Source organism: Amblyomma americanum, chromosome 2 (assembly GCF_052857255.1).
Source record: "Amblyomma americanum isolate KBUSLIRL-KWMA chromosome 2, ASM5285725v1, whole genome shotgun sequence".
Lineage (NCBI taxonomy): Eukaryota > Metazoa > Arthropoda > Arachnida > Ixodida > Ixodidae > Amblyomma > Amblyomma americanum.
The window spans coordinates 93,384,779-93,410,123 of record NC_135498.1 but is presented as its reverse complement, the minus strand read 5'-3'; the positions used below and the strand labels follow the sequence as shown (position 1 = coordinate 93,410,123).

Here is a 25,345-nt window from a genome sequence, read left to right as displayed (position 1 = left end):
CTGCCCTAAGTATTCCTTTACCATGTCCAGCCCTCGCTGCCAATTGTGAACTGCTGTTGCCTTGCTAGACTGTTGAACGTTACTTTGGTTTTCTTCATGTTAATTTTTAGACCCAGCGTTCTGCTCTGCCTGTCTAACTCATTGACCATGCTTTGCAGTTCCCTTCCTGAGTGACTCAGCAAGGCAATGTCATCAGCGAATCGCATATTATTTAGGTATACTCCATTTACTCTTATTCCCAACTGTTCCCAATTCAGGCCTCGGAATACCTCCTGTAAACAGGCGGTGAATAGCACTGGCGAGTTCGTATCTCCTTGTCTGACGCCCTTCCTTATTGGAATTTTGGCGCAGTGCCTGTATGCAATGCATATATATATATATATATGTTACGAACGTAGGTTGCGTTGGCTCCGCAGAATAAAGATTTAAGAGAAGTGGGCACTTCTACAAAGACACTTTTATTTATCAACGTTTCGACCGCGGTGCGGTCTTCTTCAGGTGCGGTCTTCAGACCGCACCGCGGTCGAAACGTTGATAAATAAAAGTGTCTTTGTAGAAGTGCCCACTTCTCTTAAATCTATATATATATATATATATATGTGTGTGTGTGTGTGTGTGTGTGTGTGTGTGTGTGTGTGTGTGTGTGTGAGAGAGAGTGTATTTTGACATATGGCTATATATATATATATATATATATATATATATATATATATATATATATATATATATATATATATATATATATATATATATATATATATATATATATATATATATATATATATATATATATATTGCATACAGGCACTGCGTAATCACGGGGTAGAAGAGCCATATGTCAAAATACACACACACACACACACATACATATATATATATATATATATATATGTATGTGTGTGTGTGTGTGTGTGTATTTTGACATATGGCTCTTCTACCCCGTGATTACGCAGTGCCTGTATGCAATATATATATATATATATATATATATATATATATATATATATATATATATATATATATATATATATATATATATATTGCTACGGACGCTGGGAGGACGACGAAGTGCATGGTTGGTAACGAAGACGACGCTGAGATGCGCGCCTGTGTGCTGAGAGTCTACTCCAAGCCATCGGTTCCTTGCGTAGCAGGTTACCTCTGCTCTTTCTACTGCTGCTTCTAGCCGCCACGTATCATTTGGTGGAGGTTGTTAAATTCGATCCCCGACCTCAAGCTGGCTCTCCGTCGTGGCCGCCGTCTCGCCAACATGTCGCCGTCTCGTCAGCACGCACAACAGGTGGGATCCAACGCTGATGCTCGCTAATGTGATATTTTACCTGACCGGCACCGCGAGAGTGTGGTTCGAAACCCACGAAGATGACTTGACCTCATGGGACATATGTAAGCAGAAGCTCCGCGACCTCTTCGGAAAACCCATCGGCCGCCAACTCGCCGCCAAGAAGGCACTCGCGTCCCGCGCCCAAACTTCCTCCGAGCCATACATAGCCTACATACAAGACGTCCTCGCCTTGTGCCGTAAAGTTGATAAAGACATGTCCGAAGCAGATCGAGTTGGCCACATACTGAAAGGCATTACCGACGATGCCTTTAATCTGCTTCTATGCAAAGACTGTTCCACGGTCGCTTCTGTTCTTGAGGTGTGCCGCCGTTTCGAGCAAGCCAAACACCGGCGCATTTCTCACCGTTTTGACCGGCTGCCGAACACTGCTGCTAGCTCCTCCTGTGAAGATCTGCCAACATTGCGGCAGCCTTTCCGACCCGGCTAACTTAACCCGTATCGTGCGCCGCGAACTGGAGGCGATGACGCCCGCTGTTTCTTCCTTGCCACTGCCGGACAACACCTTGGCCCTCGTCCAAGCCGCCGTTCGCCAGGAGGTTGCGAACTTGGCCGTCCCTTCTCCTCGCGTCGTGGACAACGCTCATGCCAGCCCGGACCCTCCAGTGATCGCAGCTGCCACTTACAGTCGCAGCTTCTCGCCTCGGTACCGATATCGCAATCCTGCCGAATGGCGTACCTCTGATGACAGGCCGATCTGTTTTACCTGCTCTCGCGTCGGACACATCTCCCGTCACTGCCGCAGCCGTTGGTTCCCGCCACCTCGCCTTTACTCCTTCGTCGACCGCCGCAACGACTACGGCCCGCACCGCTTCACACCACGACCCGATCCGCTCCCTGACGAGCCCGCTCCGCACTCTCGTGGGTCCAGCCGCTCACCTTCCCCATTAGGCCGCCGCTCCCGTTCTCCTCCCACACGCCGCAGCCCTTCTCCTTCGACCTCCCGCCATTTCTCGGAAAACTAGCCGATGCAGCCCCCGGAGGTGACGCTGCATCATTGACCCGGCCTGAAAATCCTCTCTTGACCCCCGCTGCCCAACGTAATCTCTTGAATGTTGTCCCGGTCCTTGCCCTCATTGATACTGGCGCCCAAGTGTCTGTCCTGAGCTCTTCTTTGTGCCCCCGTCTGAAGAAAGTTTTAACGCCTGCCGCCATGTCCACGGTTCGCGTCGCCGATGGCAGCCCCGCTGCAGTGATTGGAATGTGCACTGCGAGAGTCAGCATTGCCGGGCGTCATATACCCGTTCTGTTCACCGTCCTGACCCGGTGCCCTCAGGACATAATCCTTGGCCTTGACTTTTTAACCGCCCATTCAGCTCTTATTGACTGTTCCTCAGGCATTCTTCGATTGGATCTGCCCCTGTGCAATGACGACTCCACCAGCTCACCTCGCCTTCAATCCACCGAGTTTGCTCGTCTCCCGCCACAAACTGCTGTCTACATCCCTCTGTCGCCTTCTCCTCCCGTCCCTGATGGAGACTACGTCGCCTGCCCTATCACCGCTATGGTTCTGAATCGTAATGTCCTCTTTCCCCACACCATTGTCCACATCACCAACAACTGCACCTGCCTCCCTGTCCTCAACTTCAGCCTGTCCCCTCAGGTCCTTCCGACCGGCATTTCCCTTGCTGATCTGTCCACATTGACCGATTGCACAGTTTCTGTCTTGGCTCCTGACCCAACGACTGCCGTCTCCAATGTCCGTACATCGCCCTCCAATGTCCCTACTGCAAGCCATCGGTTCCTTGCGTAGCAGGTTACCTCTGCTCCTTCTACTGGTGCTTCCGGCCGCCACGTATCAATATATATATATATGTGTGTGCGTGTGTGTGTGTGTGTGTGCGTGCGTGCGTGCGTGCGTGTGTGTGTGTGTGTGTGTGTGTGTGTGTGTGTGTGTGTGTGTGTGTGTGTGTGTGTGTGTGTGTGCGCGTGCGCGTGCGCGCGTGCGTGCGTGCGTGCGTGCACTTTTCCGTTCTAACTCTCGCCTTTTTGTTTCCTTCCTGTATACCTTCGTTGCCCGAACAGATTTAGCTGTCAAACAGCGCTGTGTTTTTTAGTATAGTCAGCCTCGTGTTTTTTCTTCGATGTCCTGTCCTGTGTGCTATACTTACTTTAATCCTGTCAGGTCCTTCACCAAAGCTGCATGCACGGCTGCCAGCTTCATTGCATGGTCTTGCAATGTGCCCGGAATAGTGCCCGGAATTTCTGAAACTTTTCTTCTCGCCTCTTCAGAGCTCTGACGTGTCAGGGACGCCATGATTCTTTTGCTCAGTCCAAAAGCAGCCCTGTCGGGCGGACTATGAACTACGGAAATGGACGAAGGGGAAAAAGAAGAGAGCTTATTCTTTCCGGTGCACCTAATAACTCACTTCGTTAGCCGAACGGGTTTTCAACCTATTATATGATTTACATGATACGCTACGGCCTTAAAAAAACATCACGGGCTGTGTTCTACCAGAGGCGATCGCATTCCAGCGTCAATTATTCACTTAACCCTGCACTGCCTATAGAGCTGTTTACTCGATCCGGACTGCCAGTATCGCAGCCTTTGTTTGCTGCTGCCGTCGAAAAATAAGGCTTGGCATTGGCCAGGCGAAACGTGACGATAAAGTTATCGGAGGGCAGATAACGCTGTCATGTTTAGACCGGAATCTCCGTGTTGTGGCGTCATTTTGTCGAGCAGGCCGCAGTGACTGCTATGGCGAAAGGCGGAGAGATGAGAGCAAGGGAGCCGACCAGCGCGTCGGTGCTGAGCAGAAAAGGAACGCGCCGTGCACTCCGAAAACATCCTTGCAGTGAAGAGGACGAACGGAGCTTCAGTGCGAGAAGGTGCGTAGGGCTAGGCTGGAGAAACACATCTCTGGCTCGCTGCTACACACAGGCAGAGGTGAAAGGGGAGCAAAATTTGGAGGAGACACTTAAGCTCCGCCTTAAAGGTATGACGCGATAGAGTAATGGGTTAATTCCCATATATGCACAACGTCATTCTCTACTTAACGTTCACAGATCCCCGGGAGTCCTCATACCACTGCTGGTGCAGTGGTTAAGCGTTGCGCCACTGCCCTGCGATGGCAGGTGCTGCCATCGGTAGAGCTTATGAGACCCAGCTGGGAATGGGAATGGCGCCGCTCCCTGCATTGTCACTCTAGCAGTGTCATGAGAATCAGCCGACGCCATTGGCTGGAAGGTGGTCCTTTGACGGGGAAAAGCCGCTGTGTTCTTGAGTTGTATCCGACTATAGGATGACTTGACAAGGTAACGTGACCGGCCCATTTTTCGACGTCGGCGGGTTGCGTGAGGCCGAGCAGAATCTTGTACCCCAGGTTGGCCATATAGGGCGGCCACCTGGGGTACCCTACCCTGCCCGATTGTTCGCTCACAACGCCGACGACGACGCCGGATTTTCTGCAGGACGGGAGCTTTGAGAGGGTAAAGATGAAAGCCCATGACGACAGAGTAAGTGCACGCACACGCGTTGTCTCAGGCAAAAATACGCGAATGCAAGCGCACACACCGTAGAGACTGGTGTATAGGCTGGTTTCGCATAAAAACGGTACAGTAAAGGCCGCCGCGGTGGCTCAGTGGTTATGGCACTCGGCTGCTGACACGAAAGACGCGGGTTTGATCTTGGCCGCGGCGGTCGAATTTCGATGGAGGCGAAATTCAAGAGGCCCGTGTGCTGTGCGATGTCAGTGCACGTTAAAGAGCCCCAGGTGGTTGAAATTTTCGGAGTCGTTCACTACGGCGTCTCACATAGCCTGAGCCGCTTTGGGACGTTACACCCGCTTAAACCAGGTACAGTAGTAAAGCGCCTTTAATGTGAGCCTTGCTTGACCTCGACGTCTGCCTAGACATCCACCAGAGCATCCTTCAAGAGAGGACTGTTGTCCAAGCGACCGCAGCCGCTGTCCTATTGAATAATGTCCTCTCGAAAATCGAACAATGCATCTTATGCACTGCAGGGAAAGCGGTTAGCTAGGCTGCTCTGTGGAGGTAACGTTCCAACGCCAAGCCTCCACCGGCGGAACAGGGTTTGCTGCTAACATCGCCGTGTAAACGCGCACGCACTTTGCGTCTCGATAGCTTGGATGTCTTCAAAACAGTTTCATAGTAACTCATACGAAATGCGCAGGAGGCTTGCGGCTTCAGCACCGGAGAATGCAGCGCTGATTAACGCTAGCATGAGCAAGAGAAGTTTCTGCCCCAGCCTGTTCACTATAACATCAGTTATATCAGAGTGGCTCGAGCTTCAATTAAGCCTCACGCTGCGTTCACTCACATTGATACTATTGTCTATAGGGACAATAACATCGAAAACTTCGTCATGCGCTCCTGATTGCAAAGAAGAGGTTATTAGCTGCAGCGCTGGCCTGCTCACGTAAGGTATTGCTCATTGGAAGAATGCTTCTCGCACCAAGAGAGCGGGGACAAGGAAAGGCAGGGAGGTAAACTAGAAGGTGGTCCGGTTGGCTACCCTGTACTGGAGGAGAGGAAGAGGGAAAGGGCGAGGCAGTCCAGAGCACAGCACAACGTACGCATATGTCTTTTGGTGCTAAAAGCAGGGCACTCACAGGGTAAGTGTTCGATTGTCTCTTCACAGCCACATGTGCCACAAGCAGGGCTGTCGGCCTTGACAATACCCCACCGTTGGTGTGTACCATCGCTTAAGAGGAAACAACAACAAGGCGATGGTTCAAAAAGTTGCCCGTGTTCCACGCAGCAAGTGTGAGCTCCCTCGGCAGCGTGCGAAGCCTACCCGCTGTGTCAAAACCCTTGATGAAGGAATAGTCACACGAAGTCCGTCGTATGCGATCGCCCGGCCGTGTTCGTGTATTTTAATTGCAGCTCTTTTTCTGGCATCGCATTTATTACTTGTGAACCTCTACCGGGGCCTCGGAAAGTAGGTCCTGACAGTGCTCTTGTGCTAATAATATATCTATTATATCGGTAACGTTCTCTTGCTCATTGTCTTTCTAACAATAATACGCTGCATGTATACTGCTTGTTTGGTCTGCCGGGGCGCATTCACACTTGTTTGCCTGTCGCGAAGGCTGCGAGAACCGTTTTGGCCGAACATCGTACTCTGCCGGACACCCGAATAACGCAGCCACTAGACCGCTCAGAAACGCCGTGGAAATGACGCGAAGGTTGTTCTACGTCTGGCGCGTTATTGACGACAATATCCACGCCAATTCATCTTCCGAGCAAGACCATTCGACTAGGCGACCAGCATGCAGTGCGAACGTCTCGGTAGTGTCGATCGAGCGTCTGCTTAGTCTCAAGTCACAGCTCGTCGCAGCCATTCGCGTCTCGCAAGTGTCAATGAACTCAGACATTTCTCTGCGCTCTCTGGTTTGTCATCGGCATATGCGTATACCCCTACGAATACGCCACGTCTTTTAGCATATACAGGGCCCTGAATTCGATGAAAGAACTCGCATTAATAGCTGAGAGCGCCCGATATAGACTTGCTCTAAGGCCAAGTATGCTCCTTGAGTGATTTTCAGAATGAGCCACAGGTCGTTTCCCACGCGCCACACATTCGAGTCGGCTGCTTCGCGCCGCCATTCGACTCGACTCTCGAAGAGAATAGAGGGGTTAAAGACTTCAGAGTACGAGCATTCCTCATGTACCAACGCTGGCAAAGGTCAATTTAGTCATGCATCAATCGTTGACGCCTGCAAAGAACGGAAGAAACAGGGGCCACAAGAAAAAGAGTGGCCATTAATTGAGGGATGAACGTTCGGCGAGAATGCGTACAGCTGAAAGACCTTGGTTTTTTGACGTTTCATTTTTTTCTCTTCGTGCTCTTTGCTCGGTGCTCCCTGACTGACTATTGCCAGCGTGAACTTTCCGGTTGAGGCAAGCTAAAAAATGTTAATAGGCAAAGGCGACGAATCAGTGCTCCTGACACGCGTGTTTGCAACATGCTTCCCTTGGCGACGGCGCCAGCGCCGTATACATTCGTGCTAAATGTTAAATGCAACACGCGAGCGTGTCTGCGCACTGTAGTTTGCGCCTCATGGCGCCTGCATGTGGCGTCAACCCTAAACATGCGGATACGCTGCGAGGAGCAATGCGCTCTGATCGGGAGGTCAATGCGCGACATTTTCAGCGCCGACAAGCTGGCACGTCAGCACAAAGGACTGAGTGCGTGACGCAGATAAATCTGCATGCCGCAGTTTGCACATCGAAAGCGCCCTCGGCTCTTCTACAGCTGTTGCTTGTTTCCGCTCAGCAAGATGGCACCGGGGCAGAAATAAAGCATTCTTAGCATGATATTAGCACGTGACGTCACAGGAGCTCTGATGGAGCACCATGGACATAGCTTCCACACAGTTTATACGTGGGAGGATGTGATGGCAAGCAGAGGAGACAAATGCGCAGGTTTTCGCCGCGTCTCAAACATGGCGACCATCATTATAACGTTAATGCGAGCCGTCTGCCGGCATCAAAAATAACTCGCAGCATCTCAGGTATACAAAAGCAGTGACGTGATAGAACGCCTTCAGAGGCACCCTGTAGACTCATGTGTTGCTGAATCGACGCGCCACAGTAGTTCAATTTCCGAAGATGATTGGCGGTAAACATGATGCTGAATTGCAAAAGCAGTATTCGAAGGGGGAAGGTCTCGTGTGGAACGGTGATGCAAAGCTTCTACAAAGCCCTGTAAGCACCCCCGTCCGCTTGCGGAGGCGGTGCCCACTCAGGGCTACGCATCTCAAAGCGCCTCAAAGCGACCCTCGGAGGCGCTGCGGGCGCCCCCTTGATGCGGGTGCGAGCGCTGGAAAGCATCCACAGCAAGAGGTAAAGCACAGGATGAGTTTGTGCTTACTACAGCCACTCTAATGCTATCTGTTTGCAGCGACAGACTCACTGCTTAACAAGCGTTGAAATCTGTTTGAAGATAATATTTTCGTACTTCTGAGCACCGGTATCTTTATTTTTCTTTATTGCGACAGCATGCATCTCGTAGAAATATTCAACGCCATTTAAAAGAATTGTGCACGATCAATGAGATTCATATGGCAGAGTATGCGTTAGCATTAGTGCAGCAGCCGCTGCCGCTGACGGGTTCAGACCGTGCGACACGCCGTACCTCCGCCCCACTCTCCCCCACCGCCTCCCACCCCTCTTTCTCTCTCACTTTTCTCCTTCCCCTCTCCTCTGAAAGTGGCGAGGGGAATTTCTCTCCTCACTTTGACACCTACCAATCGGGCTTCAGGGAGACGGAGGGATTTTGCCGACATGGGGGTTTTAATGCTAACGCATAAAAAGTCGCAGAAATGCAACTCTATAGCGGCGGTTGAGGTATCACACAGAGAAACGTTATCTGAAAAGGCCTCTGTTGTCAGATAAGTACGGCCTGCATTTCGCGCGCAGATCATCGAGGTGCCTTTGAGGGCAGGGCCTCTTCTTTCCTTTTATTTCCCTGATCGTCCAGAGTAATGGCTCCCTACCAGGAAGTGTTGCCAGAGATGGTTGCGAATAATATTAGTGATAACGCGGACAGGGTGAACATGGGTGTGGGGCTGCCGCTCTAGAGTCAGTACAATAACCATATGGAAACCCGCTTTGCCGCCGGCTGCGGCTGGGCACCACTCACTTGCTTGAGGTGGATGACACTCTCGGGTATCCAACCCACGCTTTCCTCTAGTCCGCCAACGTACCTCATGAAGGCTTTCGTCCATTTTCGAACAACTGCAGTGGGACCCCTTGCTGGCGACGTTACAGCAGAAGTGCGTTAAGGCGCAGCCGTAGGTAACGCGCCGTCAGAGCCTCGATACGGAACGACGAGTGCTGTGTGTGCGCGAATTTAGATTGGCGAGACGCAGCAAGATGGATCGCGAAACATGCAGAAATTTAAGAGCGGTAACTTTGGGTAGAACGCGACCGGGACGCCCCTCGCGACCCCAACCGCGTGCCATTGCGACGCCCGGAGACAAGGAACCCGCTACACAGAAAGGTGCTCCTATTGCACCTCGCTTTCGCAGTACTGAAGCCCCTCAATGAATCACTAAATGCCACCGCATTTTATAGAGAACCGGCGCAGCAACTTTGGCAACACTTTTCCATCCGTGCTAGTAGCATATTCTGTCGGTCGCTATGTGAGAAATGAACCCTACATGGGAAACCAGATGCGCCAGGAAGGTCACCTCGAGCATAGGTTCCGCCCCACATAGTATCAGGCTTGGTTTTGGTGTTGAGGACAGGAAATGACGCAGTAACTGTCTCACATATCTCGGTGGACACCCGAACCGCACCGTAAGAGAAGGCATGCAAACTCGCTTAGGGTTATTCGCATCGTACAGTTGTCGTTAAAGAGAGATTAGCACAAATGACCACCATAGGGGTGGAATAGCACAGCAGTCACAAAACGCGATTCGTGAACGCGTTGATAGCGGCACTGCCAGGTTGTTCCCACATTTGCAACAAGGAGAGGCCTATACAGGAAGTGAATTTTGTCCAGCGTGCCACTTACAAAGCATCGCAGTGCCATTGTGTTGATTCAGGCGTCAGCCGGCAGTGTAAGAGTGAGCACATGTCCTTTCTTTTCAGGGAAGCTTTAATCACCTTCATCTTTCATTTTTCTTCCGTAAGCAAAGCATTTCATAAAAAAGACAAACAAGGAATTCTTGGCAGACGATGACTGTCTGTTTTCCGCAGACATAAGATACGGATCGGCCGGGCAAGGCAGTTTCTGTAATTTTATTTTCTTTACTAGGTCAATTTTGGAACTCGTGAGCTTGCGCTGAAGATGTGAAAGGTGGTCCAACATAAGACGCCCTCAGTTTCCAATTCTTGAAACTTAGATTGCGCAACAATATATCCACGAATTTCCGGAACTTAACTTTTAAGTTTCCGCCTCATGTCCGATGGCGTATGTTTTGCACCGGTATCAAACGAGAACGTCGCCTATACGGAAAGACGCGCAATGTTTCGCCTTTTTTAGGTCTACAGCTGTAGTGAGCGGCTAGCGTAAATGATGTATCCACACGCAAAGGATGTGGAGGAATTTGTATTCCCCTACCGGACACATCAACGTAAGGGAAAAAGCGAAGTGATTGCCTTTTAATCCGAAGCTTTATACAGTACCAACTTCATGCGCTAGATGCCGGGCGGCTCCGTTAAAAAAAAAAAATCCAGACACAGGCAAGCGAGCAGGATACGTCCCCATTACGCGAATCATTAATTTTTCTCTTGCAGCATCAAGCTGCTAGCTCATTCCTGCGACCGATTAATCACAACGTGCCTGACTCACGCAACGTCGACAGAGCGAGATGTTGCGCCATGCGGGCATCCATGTTATCGGGAAAGAAAACTAAATACAAACAATGGCACGCGGGCAGGATGATAATAATAATAATAATAATTGGTTTTTGGTGGAAAGGAAATGGCGCAGTATCTGTCTCATATATCGTTGGACACCTGAACCGCGCCGTAAGGGAAGGGATAAAGGAGGGAGTGAAAGAAGAGAGGAACAAATAGGTCCGTAGTGGAGGGCTCCGGAATAATTTCGACCACCTGGGGATCTTTAACGTGCACTGACATCGCACAGCACACGGGCGCCTTAGCGTTTTTCCTCCATAAAAACGCAGCCGCCGCGGTCGGGTTCGAACCCGGGAACTCCGGATCAGTAGTCGAGCGCCCTAACCACTGAGCCACCGCGGCGGGGCATGGGCAGGATGCCTGGCGTGGCTTTTAGTGGACGTCACCACACATGTGGTGTACGGGTCGGTTACTTGAGCGCTGCAAGCACACGCTCCTTTCGGCGTGTTTACTATGGCAAGAATTTCAATAACGACTGCCGTTGGGTCGCATTCAGTAACGGCTCGTTTCAATTTCCATTTCATTTCGCCGTGACGTCAATGTGACGAAAGTAAGGGCAAGTAGGAAAGCGAACGTCTAATCACAGGCAATCCGTTTCACTGTTGCAGCTAAACCATGTAAATCTACTGTTAACTAGACCATAAGCGACAACTCTCCGTGGAAGTTAACCATTAGCTAAACATGAGCTCAGCTTGTAGCTTATAACTTCTGGTTCGCTTATTCCTACGAATGGCCCCTGCAACCGTAACATGTCCGCCCTCAGTTCCCAACGGCCGACGCCTGGCTGACTTGGGAGGTCAAAATTGCGCGTCCTCGCCATGGAGCCAACAAAGCTTATAGTTATTCTTTTTTTTCCCTTGCGGCCAACACACAGGAGTCAATTGGCTTCAGCCTTCCATAAGGCCTACTTGGACGCGCCCTATAGATTTAGGTATACCGCTGCGACGGAGTCTTAGCCGAGAGGGAACTCAGTCGATAGCTCACACAGCCGACCGCACGACCCTGGGGGGCTCGTTGGCACGGTCTTTTGAAGTTCCTAACACTTCAAAGCCGCCGCCATCTCATAGGAACACTGCTCCTTCATTTGAGTTGTTCGTTCTAACTGCGATCATCTGTCTTACGTTTACTCGTCACCGATGCAGTCGCTTGGCGTGGTTCAGCGATCCCGGCGAACCATTCGCACTAACTCTGTCAAGAACATCTCTCTATCGCTCTGTCCAACTTGTTTTACAATGGCAGCTGCACGTGGGACTTCTTTCAGTGGAAACGGCGCCATCGACGTAGTACGTTCCAGCAGAAAATTTTCTAGAATGCTCTCTCTGGTCAAACAGAGTGTTATGTAAGTGGGCTCAGAGCGCCAAGGTACACCTGGGGCGGCATTCGGAAGGACGTGCCATCTGCTGACGTGGTACAAAGTTAGCCTGAATGTTGCGCCCGCTTACGGTAAGGTGACGGAGGCGAGGTACGGCTGCCACTGCCACTCTGTCGTTCCACTGATAGGGATGAAAAGCCCGGATGGTCATAACTTCCTTCGTTGGCCTAGCGCCACGTTTATCGGGAAAGTTGCAGGGCTGGCGCATTCCTTGCCGGAACAATAGAATGCCAGGAAGGGTGTCTGATAACTCTCACTTAGAGTGCCTAGAATACATTTCCTTGTTGAATTCGCTTAATACTCACCAAGGTGTCACGCACGAACTGTCAGAGACCAGCAGGAAATGTTATTGGGGAAGCTTGTGCGTTTCGAATATAACGTGAAGTGTTGCGAAAACGATGCACTGAGTTTAGTTCTGGGTTTTTCCCCTCATTGCCGCAATCGGACGTTTCCTAAGTTATCGGTGTCAGGCACTCGGCAACTCCTTCAAGAAAGGACGGCCTCTTGGCCTGGGTGCGCGACATTGCATAGGCCCTACTCCCCTTCACAGGGCCTTCCTCCTCGGAGTGATGACCCTATCTAAACCCCGCCAATGATGAACGCTTTGCCGAGACGAAAACTAGTCCTCTTGTCGAAACGTTGGAAAGCACCCCGAGGCTTTCCCGTCCCGCGTTCACTTTGCGTGCATCAAGATGCAAACAGTTATTGTAAGAACCACACTGAAGATAAAAGGCAGAACTAAGAGCACGAAGTTACACTAAGTCATAGAGAGGTGAAGACGTGTGTTCCTCATTGACATTTTCTATCACTGGATAAGAAATGAGGACGCAAGCAGCGACCAGCAGTCGCTGTAAGATCCTTACGGCTGTGGTATCGCTCGAGTGCTTCGGCAGCGTCAAAGGAGCACAAAATGAATGTTCGGAAGAAGCCTTCACTACGTTGGAAGAGCTGACGAAGGTAAATGCGGCGGGAGGAAAGCGCAAGCAATTAAGCTAATTGGAGAAATCTCCGCTGAAGCTGTAACTGGTCCGCCTACAACGCTATGAACGTAACCGAGGGAGGAATTGGTGCCCCCGTCTGTAGCAAAGAACGAGATCTAACCCGGAAAACGTTCTGAAAGGAGAAAGAATATCTCTCTCGATTCTTTGTGAATGTCCAACTGGCGCGACCGTTGTAACCCCATACTTCGCGCAAAGCCCCGTCACATACTACAAGCATCAGTATTGCAAAAATGGCCTCCTGAGGATTTCAACCGAAGCCTCATACACCCTATTCGCCCGACCTGGCTCCGTCGGACTAGCATGTTTCCGAATCTCTGAAAACGCCTACATGGACAAAGGTTTCGGTGAGTTCTCGAGGCAACTAATGCTGCATATGGGTGGTCTGACAAGCAGTCGGAAGAATTCTGTTCGCACTGACTTAAGAGACTATAGGAGAGTCTCACAAGTGCACTGTGTAGAATGGTGTGGCAGTTTCAGTTTTCCAGCTCAAGTTTTTGCTGAATAATTCTCAATACTGATCAGCACGCCTTCGTAAGTACAATAATATATGATGTAAGTCGAATTTCAGCCAAAACCTGACCGTATACAATGCCCTAATATTCTCCCCGGAACTTTTATTTCCAAAGTGGTGCTGACGTTCACATGATTAATTTCGCTTAGCCTGCCGTATGATTAGATGCTGTGTATTTCTTCGTTTTGAGTCTTGTCGCTCAAGAGCAACTGAAACCCCAATGCACAAGTACTTAATCAAGGATGACCGGTGGCTTCGATTTAAACCGAAAGGTCAAAATGTCCTGAAAGAAATTTCGCTTGTTTCTGCGTAGAAACACGCCTTCTAAAGCCTTGGAAAATGAATGGGCAACGCAGCGTGCCGAGCCGGAGGTAATGAGGGTTTTATGCAACCAATACCCGTTTATGCGTACAACATTTAACACCATTAACATTTAACATTAGCAAATCGGCAATGGATTCATTTGACTAAATTTTCGCTGGATTAATACTTGCGCATTATACATATTTTATGTAGTAGTGTCCCCGAATGAATGCACATAGTTCTTTGAATGCGAAATCATGTGGCAGCCGCATGAAGAGCCAGAGAAGAATATGTGTTGCCATGTAGTTGCAAAACGTGCTCGAAAAGCGGAGGTGGCGCCATCCCTCGGTTCTTATATGCTGTACAGAAGAGGCAGCAATGCAGCCAGCATTTGCTCGTGGCTACCAATACAACAGCCTAACCACATGCTCCAGCAGACGGCGATAAAGACTGAACATTTTATTAAATGACGCAGGCTCTGAGTCGGCAGGTGGATGAAGCTGTATTTCAGGCGGAATGGTATACCTGTCCACTACATCGGTGATCGATGCACACCACCAAACGCAGCACCAGGTGCGGTGCAGGAAGTGGCGCTGCAGACTCTTTGCAGGAATAGAAGATCTAGCTAGGGAGGAGAGGCATTGGTTGCGGTAGAGGCAGAGCGCCGATCTAAATGTGCACCGGCAAGGCCAACACGTGTGCCAGTTGTCAGGCCAGGCGCCACGCGGCTGGCAGGTTTGGGTGGCTTCGGTGGTAGAGTATGCGGCGATTGTGGACGTCGCAGGGTCTCCAAATGTTTATTCCAGGTGCCTGTTTTCACTCGGTGCACCTGTAGACAGATCTTCTAGAGACGAGCATATATCTCTCCTCTATTATTCATATTTTACTGCTTTCTGAGAATAGTCCTGTGTGCACGCGCGCGCTAGTGTGTGTGTGTTGCCTCTATATTGTCTACCCTCCTCGCGGAGATTAGCGTTCCGTCTTTTCGCAGCTACAGCTACAGCTCCATGAGTTATAGCGCCGTATACCGAAGCGCCGCTGAAGAGCCTCGCTCTTTTCGCTGGCACGCTACGGGTCGAATGGGATATTCGTAGGATAAATGACGCGCGGTCGGCCGCAACAGCCAGCCGATCAGAACGGCATTTGGCGTAATGCAAAGGCAAAAGCAGCAGCGGCTCGCTGCGTGCCCAGAGCGCTCAGACCTATAGGGCAGCGAAGGAAATCCCAGCATGCGTCACGCTCTTACGTTACGAGGAGATTGATGGACTGCCATTACCGCTCCACGCACGGAGAATGTCAACATAGGACGAACGATCACTTTGCGACGAAATCGCAGCACAGCTAGATTTTTGAAGCACCGGCATCCGTAACGCCTATACTTTCCACCCATGCGCCGTCGTGCACTAAGCCCCGTGAGCTACGTTCGCGAGAAACAGAAAACGCTCAGAATCGGTGGTGATCGCGAAATACGAAGCGGATTATTCCGCCTCTTCACTTCATGCATACCACTGAAAACAGCAGCCAGAATTATGGGGTCTTAGAATAGCTAGGGTGACCCTAACGGTTAGGGGGATAATGTCCTATTTTAATACTGGCTATTAGGAAGTTTGGAATAGGGGGGACCCTATCAGTTAGGAGGATAGGGTTATAAATGCCCCTATTATGCCATAAAGTTCTCGCAGCACGTAATGTGACGTCACAGCGAGCAGTGGAGTCACTGCAGTCGCGCTAAAGAGGGCTATAGCGCTACACTGTCTTTGTGAGGCGGCCATTGTGGACGTCGCCGCGTTGCACTTGTTCCTGCACCTGCCATTCACCTTCCATTCTTCCTTCTCCATATGTATGCCTTTTGCATCGCTTCCCCCCATCTGCATAAATGTTGCCATCAGTCAGTCAGGAGTGGAGAAAGTGCATAATGAAGATGAGTAATGCATAATGAAGGGCTTCTATAGCTATTAAACAGAATAAGCTTCAAACTGGCGAGATGCTCCTTCATGGCGGCTAGAAATACGCGCTCACCACCAAAATTTAGAGGATTGAAATCATAGACACTACAAAGTAGCGGACGACATCTGAACTTGAACTTTTCAATGACTTTTCGCTCCCTGCTTTTGCTTTTTCAACGTGTATGTGTGTGTGCGCGCGCGCGCGTGTGTGCGTGTGCGCGCGCGCGTGTGTGCGTGTGCGCGCGCGCGTGTGTGCGTGCGTGCGTGTGTGCGTGCGCGTGCGCCGCGTACATTGTATTATATTTTGGACGCGTTCGCGCTTCCTCCGTGCCTGCGAATTTTCAGCTATTTGCCTTACAAAGGCTATGTCTGTGGTAGGATACAACTTTAAAAAATCAGCAGTTGCTAACACTGGGCCAGGGTCCGTGGCGTCCTGTATTACTCCGCTTTTTAATGTTTCACTTGATGTCTGGTTTTTTAATCTTTGACTTGATTAAACAAGCCATGCATCAAACTTCTAGAGCTTATAATATTTTTCTTGTGATTATAGTTCCTCGTTTATGTAGCAGGAAAATTTTCAACAACGAATTACTTTTTGTTGTGGAGGAATTCTGTGCAGCGGTCCTGAATGCGGGCAGAGCTTCACTGGAGACTTAAAGGTGTACTAAAGAGGATTCAGAGCTCGTCTTTTTACCGCGGGAACTAGACCTACGCGCTGCGAGCATTCTCAGAAACTTCTAATTATTTTCCTGTCCGGCCGATTTCCCTATTAAATCAAATTAAACGTCCCGGCTCCCGCCTTTTTTTTTAAACTCGCCTCCGAAAGTATATAGAGGATCGAGTCAACCAACCAAAAGCTAAAAAGCAAAATGAAAGCGAAAGCGACTGGCTGAAAGGCACCCCACGCGCAGGTGGACTCCTCCTTCTTTATGAGGTGAGTTACAAAAAGGCGGGAGGTGGAACGTTTAATTCGATTTAATAAGGAAATCGGCCGCAGAGGACGATAATTCGAATTTTCTAAGAATGCTCGGAGAGTGTAGATCGAGTTTCCGCGGTATAAGGACGAGCTTAGAATCCTTTGTAGTGCACCTTTAAGTTGCATCCGACTACAGCTGCGATTCTGCGAAACGTAAGGTTATGGAAAACGTGATTCAACCTGAACCCCCCGCCCCCCTAAAAAAAAAAGAAGTTTTGTTCAATTTCCTCCATGTTCCCAGGCGCTTTGAGCTTTTTCCTCCGCTTGAACTTTGGAGGTTACCAAGTGCACTGTACACGTCATGATTTCCCGTTATAGTGACAAAGCTTGAGTTCGAAATTCCTAAGCGCAAAGTTTTTTGTTACTACCAATAACCGAGGTAGTACCGGGTGCATGTCGAAATGGCCTTCAATTTTTTTTGTGTGGGTCATCCGATCAGGCACATGGCGACACGCCTTAATAACGTTGTGGTTTGCAAGACACAGTCGGCGTTACTTACCTGGTGTGCAGACGGGTGTGCGTATGGGCTCCGGCCATTTTTCCTATTTTGACCCGCCGCGGTGGAAAGGCGCTCGCGTGCTGTGTGATGCACTGACATCACACAGCACGCGAGCGCCTTTGCGTTTCACCTCCATCAAAACGGCGTTTTTCTGGGTGCATTTGTTTAAAGCAGAAGGCGATTTACTTTCAGCTCTTGTTTTTGTACACGGGACGCGCACCGTGCTTTATCCCCCTCCCCCTTTGCCCTCTTCCTTGTATGTTTTTTTACTTTCCTCCGCTTCAAACTTTTGTGATTAAGCAAGTTTAAGCAGAATCTAAAGTGGACGGGCATCGCTCTTTGGAGACTCCTGCGCGCCGCCCCGCCGCCCGAACGAATCTCCGCGCAGTCCTGTTGTCTGCCGTGCGAGCGGCTCAGCCCTTGCTGCTTGTATCTGCCCTTCGTAGAATATGAGCAGTCTGAAACGTTTCACTGTTTTCACTGGACAACTCCCACAACTGGCACTCCATCGGTGCACAATGCCGCGCATGCGCACGTCTCGTTGCCAAACAACTAGTTATATAAGAGTACAATACTGGTAAGTGCTCTCACCGAATCTTGTGGAAGACGGAAGGATGGAATAGTGATGCTTCGGTCTCGAGTCTCGACCAAGAACACGCGAAAGTACAAATCGGCACGGCCAAAAGCGTCTGAAAACAGCAGTTTGGGAGTCTTCTCAAAAAGCGACACCACTTTTACTACGCACGATCTTTATTAGGTCAAGGTTCATGACGACGGCGCCACTTGCTAAGCTCGAACACGAAAGAAAGAAAACAGAAAACAAACAGCGCTTCAACGCGCGTGCACCTATACCGCAATTTCGCCCTTTTCCTCTTGATCGCGACACTCGCTATGACGTTGTAGCCGGCTCGGGCTTCCCCGCTTTCCTTTTTGTTTTGTTTTAACCTTTAATTACGAAGCGCATCTGCCGATATGCGCCGTTGTCCATGCACGTGACGTTGTTTTTCTGTGTCCTTGCTTCTGGAAGCGTCACACGAGTACGGTTCATTGTGACTGTTTTTCCACGTCGTTTACGCGGGCGAAATGGGCAGCTGCGCATATGGCGCTGGTTCCCCGAACATGCACCGTATTGACACGAACGTGGGTCGAAGCTATTGTGGGACTAACCTTCAAAGAGCTTAGAGGTTTAAAAAAAAAGAAACAGTCATTGACAGAAAGCGCATTGCCGCCACGTGTCGAATGCGCATTTTTTGGAGCGCACACACGAGGAAAACCAGATTTCCGTTTTTCATCCGCCCCGCCGCGGTGGCTCAGTGGTTAGGGCGCTCGGCTACTGATCCGGAGTTCCCGGTTCGAACCCGACCGCGGCGGCTGCGTTTTTATGGAGGAAAAACGCTAAGGCGCCCGTGTGCTGTGCGATGTCAGTGCACGTTAAAGATCCCCAGGTGGTCGAAATCATGCCGGAGCCCTCCACTACGGCACCTATTCTTCCTTTCACTCCCTCCTTTATTCCTTCCTTACGGCGCGGTTCAGGTGTCCAACGATATATGACACAGATACTGCGCCATTTCCTTTCCCCAAAAAACCAATTATTATTATTATTTTTCATCCCTTCCCTTACGGCGCGGCTCAGGTGTCCAACGATATATGAGACAGATACTGCGCCATTTCCTTTCCCCAAAAACCAATTATTATTATTATTATTATTATTACTATTGTTCATGGATCTTCGGCCCAAACATGTATGTACCCGGATCCGAATGGCTTATAGCAGCCTAGTGAACAACGCTTTCTCTGGGATGTACCACCCGTGGGAGTAGACCTTTACCACTGAACATTGCTCACAGTTCCGACATGGCATATAAGACAATTGCCACCACCACACCATTAACTTACCGTCTATACAGTCACATATATATACTTGGAAAAATTCTGACCAACACTCTCCTTATCCCGCGAGAAGATATCGATTCCACTCCGACCCCTCTTCCCCCAACTGCCTCTCCCTTTCTGCCTTTTGTCCATCACCATCAGATCTATCCACTACCCCAAACCTCGTCTTTCATTCTGACCTTCCTGGCTACATTAAGCGCTGTCGACCTCCTGGCCGCTTAGTATGCGACATGATAGAGTATAGTTCCTCAATTCCTCCCCTCCTTCCTGGTATTCGTAGGGATTCATTCACGTGCTGAAAGTCGCTCGCGACACCAGAAAAAATGCGCATTTAAGGACACACACATGCATAAGAGAAAAATATTTACTTTTCGATAAGATTCGTCAATGATATATGCAACAGTGGAGAGGGGGTCCGTGCAACGAATGGACATAAAAGCACGACGTCTAAAGCTCGTGGTCTAACTTATTCACAGAAAGGCAAGGACGGTCCGCTGACGTCAACACTGTATAGCACGTGCACCAAAAACAGAAAACACGCTCGCTTCTGTGAATTCTCTCACCCCTTTTATAACTACTGGGCCAAGGTCTCTGTTTTATCGAGCGCCGGCTGGCATGCGCAGCGTGTGGGATTTGCTTCCGGTCTGTATACCTTTGCTACCAGATAACAGGCAGGTTAACTGAGGCAACGTCGTAGTATTTCTGCGCATGCTTGTGCTTTCTTTCGTGCGCCATGTACGATCTAAGAGCACTTGCTGCTGGGCTAGTTGGTTTTGGTTCATAATTAAATAGTTTTTAGGCGCAAAAAAGGACAAGACACATAGGGTAGGTGACAGGACGAAGCGCCAACTTCCAACTGTTCATCAGTTGGAAGTTGGCGCTTCGTCCTGTCACCTACCCTATGTGTCTTGTCCTTTTTTGCGCCTAAAAACTATTTAACCATGTACGATATTTGTATACGCTTGAAACTACCATCGCAACCTGTAAACTTTATCGCGTGTTTCACAGCACACTATAGTTTCTAATTTTGTGAGCAGTAGAAAAAGCAAATTTGCACCGCGCTTTCTCCCACTTTTCCCGGGTTCGAACCCGACCGCGGCGACCGCGCTTCGATGGAGGCGAAACGCAATGTTAGAGGCGATGTCAGAGTACGTTAAAGATCTCCAGGTGGTCAAAATTTTTCCGGAGCCCTCCATTACGGCACCCCTTTCTCCTCCGCGGCTGCACTCTCGACTGCACTGTAAGCTTAGTGTGGGTAACTGCGCACGCGGGGAACTCAGAGAACGAGGGGGTCGACTGTTTAGCCCGAGGCCTAAACAACCGGGCAGCCGACCCCTTTAACCCGTATGCTCTCGCCGAGGCCCCCCTATTCTATGCGGAAATCACCAACTTCTACAAGGAGACAAGACGCGTGTACCCACCTCCCCACCCCGACCTCGACAGAGCGCAAGTCACCATGCTTCGCAGACTGCCGACCAATTCGATTCTCAGTTATTCTCGACTATACCTCATCACTGACGGTGAATATGACCCCGTCTGTCCTAATTGCGACCACGGAGTGTTTGCCACTCAGGCACACAGCCTCTGGGGATGCGAGGGTAACCCGCCCCCACAAACTTTACTGCCAGCTCCCTCCTTGGAGGGTTGAACCCAACTTCTTGCAAGACGAGACAAGAAGACACAACTCGCACTCGCCTCGTGGGCTCAAGACGTCGCCCCCACCTGGGGGCCACTCTCGGCCCACCTGCCCCAACTCCCAACCCTCAAGCCCTCAAGTGGCAAATAAAGTTGTTCTCTCTCTCTCGACCCAAAGAACGGCGGGCTGAAGTTAGAGCACGAAAGGGCCGAATTTCCGGTGTCTCCCCACGAGCCGAGTGCCGCCGTGGTGAGCAGGCGGGCGGTATCATTCCCGATTGCCGCGGCCGTATCTGGAGACAATTAAGGGTCTCGTTTCCGATGCATCCCCTCCTGCGTGCCTGCCTCACGCGTCGGGGTTATGAAGCACAGGTGTCGGACACGTGTCGACCCCAGCTGGCCATGGAACAACACGTGCAGCCCTCCGCAGCCTATATACGCTATATCTCGTCGGCATCCTCCTCACCCTCAAGCTCAAACACGCGACGGGGGCGTGTCCACATGTGAGAGAAATGGTGACTATGTGCGAAAGCGAGCGTTTCAGGCCCCTCCCTCTTCGGCAATAGATTGATGGATTGATTGAACTGCTTTTATTTTCATCAGAAAAGACGCTTCTCCCCGCGACCGGGAGTTGTACGTCCGCGGTTAGAGGCTGGCTGGAAGTCCTCGACTGGTAGCGGCCTCTTTCGCCATATGGATAGTGGTGCGCTGGAGCTCAGGGTCCGGACTTCTTAGCAGGGTCTCCCAGGCTTCTCTACTATCAATAGTTTTGCCCGCCCCGGGAGAATTTTGGCACTCCAAAATTATGTGGTCGAGGGTCCCTCTCGCCCCACAGTGCGTGCATAGATCATGCGAACCTAGCTCTGCATGGGTACACGTGGTAACCCCACACCGGGTTCATCAATGTATTGGTTTGTAGCTGCCTCCACGCGACAGCTTCTCTATTATTTAATTTTGGTTCTAATGGGGGTACCAGCCTAGGTCCCAATTTGTAATGACCAACAATTTCCCCGTAATCCTGCAGGCGCTCCTCTTTCCCCCGGTGCTCGGGGGCCTCTACGGCTACCCGGAAATAGAGAACTCGGGCGAGCTCGTGAGCCGCATCCTTACCAGGGACGGCGGCGTGTGCGGGTGTCTAAATGAAATGAACTTTCCTATCCAGAGATTGTTGGCTAAGGACCTTGACTGCTTCCGCTGAGATCCTGACTTCTCGAAAATTTTGAATGGCAGTTTCACTGTCGCTGACTAGGAATTTTCCTTTTGTTCCTACCCGCTGCGGTGGCTCAGTGGTTAGGGCGCTCGGCTACTGATCCGGAGTTCCCGGGTTCGAACCCGACCGCGGCGGCTGCGTTTTTATGGAGGAAAAACGCTAAGGCGCCCGTGTGCTGTGCGATGTCAGTGCACGTTAAAGATCCCCAGGTGGTCGATATTATTCCGGAGCCCTCCACTACGGCACCTCTTCTTCCTTTCTTCTTTCACTCCCTCCTTTACCCCTCCCTTACGGTGCGGTTCAGGTGTCCAATGATATATGAGACAGATACTGCGCCATTTCCTTTCCCCAAAAAACCAATTATTATTATTATTCCTCCGCAGGCGAGCGCTTTAGCAACTTCCTCCGCAGTCTCTATGTTGCACCCCCGGCCGGATGGCTGCCGCGGAGACTGGAGCCTCTCGGCCGTTGACGACCAAAGCTACTGCCGCTCCCGTCCAGCCAGCCGCCACATCAACATACGCTACGTCCGTTTCCTCCGTATTACCGAACCTCAGCTTTAGAGCCTCGGCTCTCGTGGCCCTGCATTGTTGGTTGTATTGTAGATTGTAGGTGCATATTTTTCGGGAAGAGGGGGACTACCAAGGCGCTTCTTCGTTCCCTGTCGATTTCAACTTTCATTTTGATCCCTCTTTCGGGATTTATTCCAACTGTCGGTAGGATTACCCCAACTGTTCCCGTTGTACCGAGTCTCTCAATTTGAGAGGAGCACACCGCTGCCACTAGTTCTATCCATGTGTTATGTACCCCTAACGTCAGCAGTCGCTCCGTCGAGGTAGCCATCGGTAGCCCTAATGCCTTTTTAATGCATTTTCGAATGAGGGCATCTATTTTCTCCCTCTCCCCGGATGTTATATCTAGTAGCAACAGCGACCTCCCCCCCCCCCCCCCCCCCCCCCCGCGTTCGACAGCGTCGATCAGCAGCTCAAACAACGACGGGACGTAGACTTAAACACAAACAAGCGATGACTATGCACTGAATTTGCTGAAGAAATGCAACAGACGTAAAAGCAGTGGAACACGCGAAACAAATTAACAAATCCCGACATTGCTTGCGCTTTTGAAGCACAATGACCAACCGGTGCACGCCCCCCGTGCCTGGTGCATAGTGCAACTCTCGTTATTTTGGGGTGGTAGACGTCGCCAAATGGTTCGAAGCGCCTCTATAGGACGCCCTATGCACGTGTGTGTAGGAGTTACAAGCGCGGTAGTAGCCATACAGCAGATTGACACCTCTATATAAGAGAGCAAGATGGGCACTTCCTCTGCACTTCTTCTTGGTAGAGTGCAAGCCAGACAAGAACTAGTGCTGTACCAGGCGGGCACTTTTGCCAAATGAATACGGAAGTGCACCGGGAGCACGCTGCACTGGCAAAACGAATGCGAAAGTGTTGCACTCACCGAAATGGTGCAGCAAGTGCAGCCAAATCAGGAGGTCTCAGATGCACCACGGAGCGTCACATATCAGGTCGCTGTCAAGTGCCATGTATAAAGTAGTACCAAGAGCCCTAATTGCCGCTACAGAAGCGAGCAGAACTATAGAAAGAAGAGAACCGGATGTGCAGGAATATGGGTGTACTCACCTTACCTTCGCGAAAGGACGACTTCATAGGTGCAGTGTGAAATCATAAAACTGCTTTTAGAAAAATTTATGTCACGTATTTATATGGGGCGCTATCCCCATCGGGACCCAAAACTGGCCACTGGTGGCGCTGAACGCAGCGCCGACGGTGGAGGCGCCTGGCGCTTGAACCGATGAGATCGCGGATCACCATGGGTTTAACTGCACAGCAAAGCATAATGTGATGCGGGCGAACAGTGGAAATCTGGGCTGACCCTGATGATAACAAAAAAAAAAACGGCATGCGTCGAACTATCCACCACTGAGTCTCGCCAAGGATGTTCACACCCTCACCCTCGCAGTCCATCCGCGAGCAGCCGTCAAGTGACACACACACAGTGTCTCCACAGTGTTGACAGCGCCACTGCCTCCTGCAAACGTCACAGAGGTGGAGTGGTAGCCCCGGATCCTCTGTCCATCCGCGCAGGCAGCCCCGTCGGAGTGGTGGAGACGGGGACTGTCAGCACCTTCCCGATTGCAGTCTTTCAGCTGGTGGAGCACCACACACACCACACGCATGATGCACCGCACGCGAACCGGACGCATTGTGCGCCATTCGTGGGCGGAACCCTCTTCTTTCCCCCTCACTCCTTTCCTGCGCGGTGCGAGGAAGGAGAGCCCGAACTCTCGCAATACAACGACCGACCTGGGTTGCAATATTGACAGTACACACGCATCCGGCACCTACCACGGCAACGGCTGCGAGAAGCTATCAGTAGCTTACCGTGTCAGCCATCTCTGTGGCGGTGGATATTAACCTGAAGTGGGTATTTGTGCGTTAGACGATGGACGCACTAAGGAATGCTGCCGCCTTGCACTCTCCATTGGAATATCCTAACCCTGTAGGAGTAAAAGCGCACGAAGCATCAGAGAAAGCGTTGTCTCGGGATGTGTGTGGGATCCAGAAACTTTGCATTCCCTTGAGTAGCCACAGCCCACTCGACCAGAAATTGCTGGTTGAGAGGGGCCGGATTATGATGGCGACCAATGGGTTCTCGTACTGAACCCACCCAGTTTTTGTGCTCTGAATAAATGTTTTTCCTCCTCCTCCTCGGGATGTGTGTAGCTCTACGGTCGACCGGGCCTGAATTCCATCATTTGCACTGAGCCCCCCGCTGCAATGTGAAGCTGACATAGAGGTCGACATGGAAAAATCGATGAGGCCGATATGGTGAAGGAGGGCAATACAACGTGCGCGGGGATAAGGATGTGGGAATAAGTTCCGAACCAGCCCGTTATAACGGTGACAGGCATGATATGTCTTAATTCGCCCGCGCATGGTTCACCGCGGCCACTTGAACGGGTGCTGAAAAGTTATCAAAGAAATTTGAGTTAAAACTGACATTCGATGTATTTATTTACCTTCGAACAAGAACAGGGTAGAGAACCACGCCGAAACTAAGCCCAAACACCTTTAATTGTCGAAAAAAGCGCACCCACAGCCCCGAACCACACAGTGGCTCCGGCTGCCGCCTGTGATTGGCCACAACAGACGTGACGTTAGAACTGGTGCCTGCTGCAGCCCTGCTGCGACTATCAACGGCATGCGCTCTGCTGCGTTGCAGTCGCAGCCCAACAAACTCTGTGGTTATGGACCACTTCTGACGCCCCGAGGCGTTTGCAATTTC

At 50.6% G+C, this 25,345-nt stretch overlaps 1 protein-coding gene across 2 annotated transcripts in view; it reads right to left on the bottom strand.

Annotated features, from left to right (window-relative positions):
- LOC144121606 (rab5 GDP/GTP exchange factor-like) overlaps positions 1–25,345 on the bottom strand; it is a 116,423-nt gene that overhangs the window by 68,846 nt on the left and 22,232 nt on the right. The window contains exon 1 of one of the 2 annotated variants that reach the window (XM_077654910.1): positions 17,890–18,053. The exons of the other annotated variant lie outside the window; for it this stretch is intronic. The gene's annotated coding sequence lies outside the window, so the exon portion shown is untranslated. Of the gene's footprint in view, positions 1–17,889; positions 18,054–25,345 lie in introns of those variants that run through there. 2 annotated transcript variants of the gene reach the window in all.